Genomic DNA, 12,614 nt, shown 5'->3' with positions numbered 1-12,614 from the left:
TGCTTACAGGAATCATAATATATTTTTACAGCTCTATAGTAGAAGACATACCTTGAAGAAGCAAGAATTTACTAACTCATTTTCTGAATTTTTGAGAGATGAATGCTCTCTCAGGATTGTTCATACATAAGATGGTTATCTAAATTGCATGTGTCTTTGATAACAAAGGAATCTATTAGTTATCCTCAGCCATCTCTTTAACAGAAGAAAAAGGAAGTATTCTGAAATGTTTCTTTTACAGATTTTTGAACAAAGGAGCCTATTTTATTGTGTGGCTTTAGTTTTCCCTAATGGATCGACACTGGGAAATAACTGTCTCCCACACTGCCATCCTCAGTATCTTTAAGCCCCAGACAGGAATTTCTAGAACAGAGAAAAGGAGGTGAGTGGCTTTGAACGACCAAGCCATGTATCTCCATTGGAAACCAGGGAATTGAAAGAAGCCTATATGTTCCTTATACAGGAATAGGAACTGGGGGGGGGGAAAAAAAGAAAAAAAAAAAAGAAAAAAAAAAAAGAGGCCTAAGGACAGCTGCAATTGTGACCCTGTGCATGTAATTGTATTTACAGACACCCTTCCTAATGTAATGTACTGTAAGCTATTATTTCCAAATAAGAATGTGTTCTTTCAAGATTGGAAAGTAAGTAAACATAGGCTATTGTGTGGTCGGTAAATTTATTTGATATTTTGTTTAGAAAATGCTTCAAGAAATTACTTTTCATAAGATCTTACTTTCTGCCACTGAAAACTTAATCTCTGAATCAAGTATCTATTAATATTGATCAACTCAACCAATATATCTAAAAGTCAAATTGAATATCTACAAACATATGCAAATAAAAGGCATGGTTACTTATTTATGATCTTTTTTGTCTGAAACGGATAGAGGTTGATTCTTTATTGTTAGGCATGATAAGAAGTATTTTATTCTACAGGAATTCTAATTGTGTCCTTCAGCACAAACAAAAAGCAAAACTGGATTTAGAAGCTGGAAATTTGAAGGCTACCCTGAAGAGGTATATTTTTAGTTTATAAAAATCCTTGTGCCCACCTAGCTTGAAAATAAATACCTGCAACAAGCTCATTGAGTTTTATAGGTAAGTAACTAAATAGAATCCTTTCCTACCAGCATTGACAGCTCCATATCAATTTAACCTAGTTTTATAAAATGGTGTAAAATATAAATTGTTTCAGTGTTTATTTACCTTTGCTTACTTCCCTTACAATGTAAGCTTAAATACATCAGGAAATCATTCCACTAAAAGTAATGCATTGAGTGAATGAACTGGTAATATTAGAATAAATAAATAAATAAATAAATAAATAAGTTGTTTCTTAGCATCTTGTTATCCTTACGGATTTTTCCTACACATTAGATACTGGGCTGTAGAATTCTACAACTACATTGAAATTCTATATAAAATAATGATTAAATCTACAGAAAGCCAGAAATTGTGTGTTTTCTAAACAGCTCTATTCCTTACACTTAGTTTAATTTCTTACATATTTACTATCACTGTTCCACAAGCAAAAAGCATTCAAAAGACTCTCGTGTCTAATTTGCATTCATAAAAAGGAGTAATTGGAATGCCATAAAATTAATTTACAAACAACACAAAATGAGCTGAAAAGGTTTTGGTTAAATGCAAGTAGATTTTATGTAAATTCAAAGTAGGAAAAATACTAAAAAAACATGTAGCACTAGTAAAATGGACTAAAATTTAAAAAAAAATCTATAATGGTAATAAAGCATATCAGAGGTATAAAGAACTGTTTTAGTGCCTTTTCATTGATGATCACCTTGAACATTTCTAAAAGCTTATTTTTTGGTCACTAAATAATTTTTTTTAATGAATTACTGTAATTGCACAGACATAAGCACACATATATCCTATGTTAAGTAAATATACTGAATGTGTAAATGCACTTATTTAAGGAAGGCTACTGATTCCTAACTTGTATAGTGGACAAATATGACAAAGTCTGAGATATATATAGGTCATTAATATTTTATTTCTCAGTGTCAAAATGTTACTGAAATTAATATTTACTATAGACTGCTTAAAATTTGATTTAAATAAAAGCTGCTAATTCCATCTGAGGCTTTTCTATAATATTACCATGCTGATATAGATATAATTAAAAACAAATTAGCTTAATATTAAATATGAGTGAAAAATATTACAATACACATAAAATTAACTGAATTTCTTTAAAAAAATGGTAAAAAGACAAATATATAGAAATTTTGTTTAAGTATTATCAGAATATGGTGGTCCATTTCTAAAGGCATTCAACTTCATATGTTTTTAGGTTAGCTTAGAAATGAAATATAAGACATAATAGTTTGGTTTGAAATGAAAGATCAGTATTTTGTGCAGTCCCAATGTATTCTTGAAGTGTTTGCGTAATCCCTGTTGTATTGAAGTGAACATTTGAATCCTGTGAAGGAAAAGTGAATTACTATCCACATTTTGCAAGCAGAAAACAGATGCATAGGGTGATTGTAGCCAAACTCTTTCATTAATTCTAGGCAATCAATATGAGGCCACTAGCAGCTAACTTCCTGTAGGACTTAACAGCACATATCAATTTATATACTCAAACACAGCTTTCATTTTCAGGGCTATGTAAGTATTCAGCATGTCTACAAATCAAGCTTTAGAGACTCAACAGAAGTACTCAAAAATAAAAAAGAAAGGAAAAGAAAGGAAAAGAAAAGAAAGGAAAAGAAAAGAAAGGAAAAGAAAAGAAAAGAAAAGAAAAGAAAAGAAAAGAAAAGAAAAGAAAAGAAAAGAAAAGAAAAGAAAAGAAAAGAAAAGAAAAGAAAAGAAAAGAAAAGAAAAGAAAAGAAAAGAAAAGAAAAGAAAAGAAAAGAAAAGAAAAGAAAAGAAAAGAAAAAAAGAAAAATTAAATTAATCTGCTATCTTTGAAAAGTCTGGTTTAAGTAAATTGCCTGTCATCTCTGAACTAATAACACATACAGATACTGATTCCAGTCAACAGTCAACTGTCTTAATAAGGGTATACCTTTTTATTCTCTTCCTGAAAACTCCACTTCTAAAATCCACAGATGGCCCAACTCCTACAGTAGCTGACAATCTGGTATTTAACACTGAACTGGATTGTTTGTAATCATCTTGATATTTCTGAAATATCAACACTCCATAACTTACACCATTCTCTAGCTCTTACAACCTTTCACTGTATGGTTCTTTTTAGACCCTGATGTTTCTCTTTTATTCTTTTATGCTACTGCTACCATCTAGATTACCTCTTATTCCTATAGTTATATTAATCCCTTCTATAATTATATAGATTGAAAAAACATGAAACAATAAGTACTAATATATTTATAAACTATTTAAAAACAAAGTTAATTACATAAAATCGTAGAATCGCCAAGGTTTGAAAATTCCTCCAAGGTCATCCAGTCCAACCGTTCAACTACCATCAATATTTCCTCATTAAACCCTTTCTCTCAGTACAACATCTAAATGTTTCTTGAACGCTTCCAGGGATGGTGACTGAACCACCTCCCTGGGCAGCCTGTTCCAGTACCTGACCACTCTTTCAGAGAAGATTTTCCTAATGTCCAGTGTTCCTGAATCTCCCCTGGTGCAACTTGAGGCCATTCCCTCTAGTACTGTCACTCATTATGCAGGAGAAGTGGACTACCCCCAGCTCACCACAACCTCCTTTCAGGTAGTTATAGAGAACAATAAGGTCTCCCCTGAGCCTCCTCTTTTCCAGGCTAAATAATCCCAGCTCCCTCAGCACTCTTCGTAAGACTTGTTCTTCAGACCACTCACCAGCTTCATTGCCCTTGTCTAAACATACTCCAGGGGCATGATGTCTTTCTGAAGAGCATCCACAGATTCTCTGGGCAAGATGTTCCAGCACCTCACCACCCCCCTAGTGAAAACCTTCCCCCTGATGTCTAATCTAAATCTCTCCTCCTTTATTTTAAAACCATTCTCCTTGTCCTATCTCTATTAACATGTGTAAAAAGTTGATTTACCAATGTATGTGTAATCTCCCTTTAAATACTGGAAGGCCATAATGGGACTTTCTACAGCCTTCTCTTCTCCAGAGTGAAAAAGCCCAACTCCTTTAGCCTGTCTTCATAGGAGAGAGAGGTGCTCCAGCCCTCTGATCATCTTCATTACTTTCCTCTGGACCCTCTCCAAGAGCCTGACATCTTTCCTTTGTAGGAGTCCCCAGACCTAGATGCAATACTCCAGATGGGGCCTCAGGAGGGCAGAGTAGAGACAGGGGATTTTGCTCCTACTTAGAGTTTCGGAGGTACAGGGATGTGAGGCTCAGGGATGTGAGAAATGCTTTTTTTTTCCCTTCTGATTTTTTTTCTTTTGGTTAACCTGATGGTGTTATATGAAAAGTGGAACTATTAAAGGGGAAAGTCAGAGGTATTTTTCAGGCTCCTCAGAATCTGAGCCTGAGTTATGAGATGATCTGGTGAAAGTTGAGCCCCTATTAATATTTCAAAGGTGTGAAAAGATGCTTCTTCTCTAGCACAACATTTCTCCCCACTGATTGCTTTGAATTCCAGATTTACTTGAAGAAAGTTGTCACAATTGGAAATGCATTGTTTTATTAACAACATGTCATTAGCAAATGTGAGGAGCACAGTTGTTTGAATTTATTATAAAATCTTCATATTTTGCCCAACTTTTATGAGAAAAATAAAATATGTTCATTGCCAGCGGATAATTTCCATTATCTTGGACAGAATATTTTCAATATGCTGAAAGAGGAAATACAGACATCTTTATAATAGTAATTGTAAGGATCGAGCAGAGTTAACAACAGAAAAGCTAAACAGTACATGACATGTCACTGCAGCAGCAATCATTTTTTCAAAAAAGTTATAAAGAATGAAATCTGCTGTTAAATCACATAAACTTGTCACATAACTATGTTAAAAACAAATTTTATCTGAATCAGCATTAGAATCACTTTGAAATTTATAGGCCGAAAAGGAACAGATGTATCCATTAAAATACAGAGGTACATCTAAATTCATTGTACTGTAACTGTGTAGAAAACATCTAGTTGTTCCTGTACAGAGTCACTGCTACTCTGAAGGTAATAAGGTGCAAAACTTGTCCTGTTGCTTTATAAAGTCTCACTGAGGCATTTGACAGTCACACGAAGTAGTGACTGGATTTAGGGAACATGAAGCACTACTGAAAAAAGAACTCTGCCAAGTACTACAAGAGTTCAAAAATAGCTTAATATGGCTATTTATGCATAAGTGAGTTTTGCTCTGATTGTTATCTAGTACTTACATATTAAAATATACTGGACTGAAGCATACTTAGTTTTTACAAGGTCTCAGTGTATGCATCTTCAAATAGATAAGTTTTTTGAGTGAAGATAAAATATAAGTTATTTAGGTCTTCATTTTACTCTGGGATCAAGTCATACTAGTGACTAGTGACTATACAAGACCTAAACTAAATGACTTCTTTCAGTTAAATGTCAGCATCCCTTAAAAGCTTGTGACCCAGGTGACCTCTGTCTCCCCAGTCTTCAGAAAGGGCAAGAAGGAGGACCTGGGTAACTATAGACCAGTCAGCTTCACCTCCATCCCTGAAAAGGTGATGGAACAACTTATCTTTGGCACTGTCTCTAGGCATATCAACGATGAAAAGGTCATTAGGGGCAGTCAGCATGGCCTCACTAAGGGGAAGTCATGCTTGGCCGACCTGATAGCCTTTTATGAAGAAATAACCAGGTGGATAGATGATGGTAAAGCAGTGGATGTGGTCTGTCTTGATTTCAGTAAAGCATTTGACACCATCTCCCACAGCATCTTCGCAGCTAAACTGAGCAAGTGTGGTCTGTGCAATTGGGTAGTGAGGTGGATTGTGAGCTGGCTGAATGGTAGAAGCCAGAGAGTTGTGGCCAGAGGGATGGAGTGAGGCCTGTGTTTAGTGGAGTCCCTCAGGGATCGGTACTGGGAACAGTACTACTCAGTATATTCATCAGTGACTTGGATGAGGGAATAGAGTGCATGGTCAGCAAGTTTGCTGTTGACACAAAACTGGGAGGAGTAGCTGACAGACTAGAAGTCTGCCATCCAGTAAGACCTAGACAGGTTGGAGAGCTGGGCAGGGAGAAATTTAATGAAATACAGCAAGGGCAAGTGTAGAGTCTTGCATCTGGGCAAGAACAACTCCAGCTACCAATAAAGTTAGGCGACTGACCTGTTGGAGAGCAGCACAGGGGGAAGGGACATGACAGTCCTGGTGGACAGCAGGATGACCATGAGCCAGCACTATGTCCTTGTGGCAAAGAAGGCCAATAGCATCCTGGGGTTTAATAGGGGTGTGGTTAGTAGGTCGAGGGAAGTTCTACTCCCCCTCTACTCTGCCCTGGTGAGACTGAATCTGAAGTATTGTGTCCAGTTCTGGGCTCCTCAGTTCAAGAAGGACAAGGAACTGCTTGAGAGAGTCCAGCACAGAGCAACAAAAATGATTAAGGGACTGGAGCATCTCCCGTACGAGCTGAGGGAGCTGAATATCTTTAGTTTGGAGGAGACTGAGGGATGACCTCATTAACATTTATAAATATGTAAAGAGTGAGTGTCAGGACAATGGAGCCAGGCTCTTCTCAGTGACATCCAATGATAGAACAAGGGGGAATGGGTGCAAGCTGGAACACAGGAGGTGCCACAAAAATATGAGAAAATAACTTATTTATGGTGAGGGTGACAGACATTCAAAACCTGCCTGGATGCGTTCCTGTGTGACCTGATCTAGGTATTTCTGCTCAGGCAGGGGGATTGGACTAGGTGGTCTTTCAAGATCCCTTCCAATTCCTGGTATCTGTGATTCTGTGATTCTGTGTCCCAGTTCTAGATCATTGCCAGTTGCAGAAACTGTACCAATGGAGGCCCTGAAATCAGTGTGCCTTAGCTGAGCAAAGAGCAAAGGCAATACCAGTGCAGACTTTGCAATGATATTTTCTCTTACTCATTGGTAGCTTTAACATAGAGGTCTAACACTGATCCCCTTACTGATCTTTGGTCTAACAGTTTGGTTTGTTGGTTTTCTAGTGACCACATGTGAATGTTTGAAAATACAAGCATGTTTCTCCAAAATAGTTATCCTCTGTATAAACTGAAGTCTAGACCAGCTCTCTTCCTTCTTTACTGTTTAGCCAAAAAATTCACCTTTCAGATATCCTAAAATGTTCAAATTTCCTTAATATTTATACAAACATTTACATTTACACTTACATTTGCATTTAAATTTGCATTTAAATTTATATTTACATTTTTTTCTGGATTTTAGTTAAGCCTTTTATACTGTCTTTTGTGGCATCTTTCTAGATAAGTTGTCCAACTGAGATAAACTGGTCATGGTATGCTGGGTGATGAACTGACTCAACTAGCTGCAGTGAATGGGGCTATTTCTGACTGGTGGCCAGTCACTAGTGGCATTATCCAGGGCTCAATTCTATGTCCAATCCTGTTCATCATTTTGATCAGTGATACGGATGTTGGAGTGGAGTGAATTTTCAAGGTTTTGGATGATGCTAAAATGGGAGGTGCTGTTGACTCCACAGAAGGACAAGAAGCCTTGCAGAAGGATCTGTAAACATTGTGAAGATCAACAAAGGAAAATGTCAGGTTCTGAACCTGGGATGGAGCAATGCCAGACACAGGTTAAAACCAGGAGATAAGTGGCTGAAGAGCAGCTCAGAAGAAGAGGATGTGGGGATGCTGGTTGACAGCACGCTCAGTTTGAGTTAGCAGTGTGCCCTGGCAATCAAGAGGGATGTATTTAATGCATTTGCAGATGCATTAAACACAGCATAGACAGTTTGCCACAGTTGGCCAAAATAGATGACTTTCCTATTGTATTTAGCATTGGTGTGGTGTGCAAAACCATGACATACAATATAAAAGGGATAGTTAAAAACTTGAAAGCATCCAGAGGAGGGAAACAAAGCTAGTAATGGTGCTGGAAATCATGTCCTGTGGGGAGAAGCTGAGGACACCAGTTGCCCAGCCTGGGGAAGAGGAGACTGAGAGGCGACTTCATTGTTCTCTGAAGCTCCCTGAGAAGTGGAAAATGAAAGGGAAATGCCAGTCTCCCCTCCTTAGGGACTGATGACAGGATGTGTAGGAACAGCACAGAGTTGTGCCAAGGAGAGTTTCCGACAGGGCATTAGGAAACATTTCCTTACTATGGGTTTGGTAAAAAAAAATGGAACCTTCTTCTTCGAGAAGTGGTTGCTACCCAATGTCTGTCAGTATTCATATAGCATTTGGACAGTGACCTCAGTAATAAGCAGTATCTTTTGTTTAATCCCGAGGAGGTCAGACAGTTAGACTAGTTGACCTTTGAATGCCTCTTCCAACTGAGCAATTGTATTCTATTTCATTCCATTCTTAGTTAAATTACATTTCTTTATAATCATAGATTATATTTTGGCCATCAAAGCACTCTGATACCAAAGGAGTCTTGCATGTTAATGATTTCCTAAGTCAGTGGGTTTTCTATGGAAGTGTTGTCTCCATCTACATAGCAAAGAGCTAGCATACCATTGCAGATAGAAGCTGTAAACCTTTTCTTCACAATTCTAATCAAGTCTGATATTTTTAATTGAGTCCATTTGCATTGCATATCCATTTGCATGTAAATTCACTTAGGTTCCCCGTGGCCTTTATCTCAATTTGACTATTTAAATATCTTAATTTTCAAAAGCACTGTTCCTTGCTTAAAATGTTCATGTGTCAACACCAGCAGGCATTTTGAGCCACTTTTTAAGTTCTTTTCATTCATCTTCAATAAACATTCTAGGTAGGCACAGGCACACAAAAAATGCTACTTATATACTTATGTATGTACTATAGATATCTCCCCTCCCCAAATGAGTACACTAAATATAACTTATAGTCAACTAAACAGAATTTGAATAATTGAGAACTTCATTCAGTCTCTTAGTAATAATATTCTGCTTAACTGAATCATTTTCTCTGACTCCCAAAATGTAGAAAGCCAAAAAAAGCCAAATGAGATGTGCAGCCAATTCAGAGAGCCCCAAAACTTATGCTAATATAGTCAATGACTAAGTAACTATAGTTCAGGAATGAGACCAGTAGATCAGAATCTTTCTAAAACTTAACATGTGAACAAGGCCCATCTGTCCTTGCAGTAGTGGAGTTTTAATGGATCCATAAATTTTACTTATTTAACTTTGCCTCTTTGCTCTTCAATGAAAAAGTTAGTGAACTCATAATTAGGTAGCCTGATCCTGGAAGGCCTCCTAATTGTCCAAACTGATTGTACGTATCAACACTTCTAACTATTCTACAACTAGTCCTGTGTTATATTCCTACTGTGGACTGGAACTTCACTAAAAAAAGAAACAACTGAAGTCCTAATGAACACATCTTCAAAATAGATTAATTACTTATCTTGGCTTTAATACTTCTCAGATAGAGAACTGTGAAAAAAAAAGAAAAAAAGAAAAAAAAAAAGTAGATATTTTAATTCTCAGGGCAGCATATTTGGAAATTTTATTCATACCCTGCTTCTGCTAACAGCTTCTTATACCATTCTTCATTTTTTAGGTGCAACTTCTCTCTTGCTAGAAGCATTTGGACATGACACTACAGCCCACTGATAATTCTGTTTTGATCTGCTTTTCTTGATAAGCTAAATGTTTGCTGTAAATCACAATATATTATCCTAAAATAAGGGAAGTTTCCTTGAAATACATTTCTGTGTGGCTGTGAAACAATCACAGAATCACAGAATGGCCTGGGTTGGAAGGGACCTCAAGGAACATGAATCTCCAGCCCCCCTGCCAGGCAGGGCCACCGGCCTCCCCATTTACTAGACCAGGTTGCCCAGGACCCCATCCAACCTGGCCTTGAACACCTCCAGGGACGGGGCATCCACAACCTCTCTGGGCAGCCTGTTCCAGCACCTTACCACTCTCCTGGTAAAAAAATTCCCCCTAACATCCAACTTAAATCTTCCCTCCTTCAACTTAAAACCGTTCCCCCTTGTCCTGCTGTTATCTACTCTTTCAAAGAGTTTACTCCCTGTTTATAGGCTCCCTTCAGGTACTGAAAGGCTGCAATGAGGTCACCCCGCAGCCTTCTCTTCTCCAGGCTGAATAAGCCCAGCTCCCTCAGCCTGTCTTCACAAGGGAGGTGTTCCAGCCCCCTGATAATCTTTGTGGGCCTTCTCTGGACCCTCTCCAACATCTCTCTGTCTTTCTTGTACTGGGGGCTCCATACCTGGACACAGTACTCCAGATGGGGCCTCACAAGAGCAGAGCAGAGAGGGACAATCACCTCCCTGTCTCTGCTGGCTACCCCTCTCATGATGAAAATGTGAATTTCTCTCCTAAGAATTCTTCACATTTCTTCTCCAAAAAGTGCGTATACATGTTTTTCAGTGGTGGGCAGCTGATGCTTCCAGGTGTGGAATGGGCCCTACCTCAGGAACAACAAGATACTCAGTCTACCTGACCAGTGTACCCATACCGCCCAACAGGTTTGGACTGCTACCTCCCTGTTCACTTGTTCCTCATGGAATAACCAAAGCAGGTTGCTTAGGGTTATGTCCAGTCACACTGTGAATATCTCCACAGATGGAGACTCCACAACATTTTTTGACCACCTGCTGCAGTACTTGACCATTGACATAATAGAAGTGGGATTTATGTTTAATTGAAATTTCCTGCATCTCAGTGTGTCTACTGTGTCTTACTATTGTGCAGAGTCTAGCTCCATCTTCTTTACACCCTCATGTGCAGCACTGAAGTACATGAGTAAGATCTTCTCTGATCCTTCTTCTCTCCAGGCTGAACAGTCCCAGCTCTCTTCTAGTCCCATGCTAATCCTTGTGGCCTTTCGCTGGACTCTGGGCAGTATATAAAGCCTGGTGTATAGCAGAATTCTCAGGTCCTTTTCTCCAGAGATGTTTTCCAGTTGGTCAGTGCCCAGCATATATGGGCACATGGGGTCATTTTTTCCCAAGTGAAAAACTTTGCACATCCTCTTGATGAGCTCCCTGAGATCCCTGTTTATCCATTTCTCCAGGCTGTGAAGACCGTGAATGGCAGTTCAACAAGTTGATTTTTTCTTGTACTGTTGTGTGTAATCTCAGCCTTGTGTGACATTGCTGAAATAGTTGCCTAGGCATTGCTGTCCATCCTAGATCATACTGCCAAAGGGTGTCCCACTTTGCTCCACTTATCTATGGAGTTTAACTGTTTCTCATATAAATTCCCTCTAGATCTATGAAACCCAACCCTCTTTCATTATGTCATCTTCAATTTTTCCCAGTTTGTTATTCAGTTGTTACTCAGCATAAACATATTCAGTACTTTGTTCCATCCTGACCAATTGTTTTGCATTCTCTGATTGGTTATCTGTAAGAGATTATTCTTTTATATCATTTGACTCAAAGTTTGCTGAGGAACAAGTCCAGGCAAGTCCTGGGCAAAGGCAGAGAAATCTTTTGTCTTGAGGACACTGATGGACAGGTCCTGGCTAAGGATTGTGAAATCCTCTAAGGAGCACAGATGGACAAGGCCAGGGGCAACCAGGGAGAGATAAGCTGCTGCTAACGGCCGGGAAACGGTCTTTTTGTGTGGACTTATCTCAAGGAAAATGCCCATCTCAGGAGGTATGCACAGGACTCTTGCTCAAGCCCCCAGGAATGTCACGTAGGCAGCAGAAAATGGAGGATAAAAGAGGGTCCAACAACCACCGTGAGGTAGAGGTTTATCTCTCACCACGACAGACTTGAGGGGTTCTCTGCCATCTGATCCTTCACCACAACAGTGGAGGCTGATCTCTCACTGCAACACAGAGGCTGATCTCTCATGATCTCTCACCACGACATGAGCTTTCTGCCTTCAGATCCTTCTCTACGGACCGTTTGCTGACGGACTTCCCTGGGCCTGCTACCTGAGACCTGCTGCTTCCTCCCTGACCTGCACCCTCTCGTTGCCCAAGACTGGCCTCGCTGCTCCTGCCCTTCGGCCCCGGACCGTCGGAACGTCGTGCAACGGGACTGCTGCCGGATCCTGGTGGTGACTATCCCCGCTTTACGCAATTCTTGCTTCTTTCTATCTTTTCTATCGCTCGCCTTCCCTTCCCCATCACCCCAATCCTTAATAGTGTCCGTCCTCCCCTTTCTTCATCTCCCTTATTAACATTTGTAATAAACTGGTTGGACCAACATTTGAACCGTTGTTTCTTAATTGGAGCGAGACATTATCTTAACCTCAGGCTACTGTCTAATCATCTGAGCAGTTATCTGCTAGCAGACCAAACATTACCTCTGTCCAAAAATGTACACACCACCTTTCAATTCCCATGATTTTTTATACTACAGATAAATAGAATGTGTCACTCTGTTCTAATCTTCAGTATATTTAGCCATGTCACAGTGAAGGAATAACAGTTCTGATTTCAATATTGAAGATTTCCATGCTATTAGATTATAAAATGAATTTAATTATGAGAATGTGGAGAACATTCTATTCTGTACTGTTCTGTTCAAAGCTGTCTCACAGAATACCAAATGAATAATCCTCAAATGATTGATAATATATA

General features: G+C 38.8%; 1 long non-coding RNA gene across 1 annotated transcript; it reads left to right on the top strand.

Moving 5' to 3' along the window:
* The first annotated feature begins 243 nt into the window (after positions 1–243).
* LOC121107417 lies at positions 244–2,761 on the top strand. The gene is made up of 3 exons (XR_005841552.1): positions 244–382; positions 937–1,098; positions 2,626–2,761. It is a non-coding gene; the product is annotated as an uncharacterized LOC121107417 (long non-coding RNA).
* The last annotated feature ends 9,853 nt before the right edge of the window (positions 2,762–12,614 follow it).

This window comes from Gallus gallus, chromosome 1, assembly GCF_016699485.2.
Source record: "Gallus gallus isolate bGalGal1 chromosome 1, bGalGal1.mat.broiler.GRCg7b, whole genome shotgun sequence".
Taxonomy (NCBI): Eukaryota; Metazoa; Chordata; class Aves; order Galliformes; family Phasianidae; genus Gallus; species Gallus gallus.
This window is presented reverse-complemented; position numbering and strand designations above follow the sequence as displayed.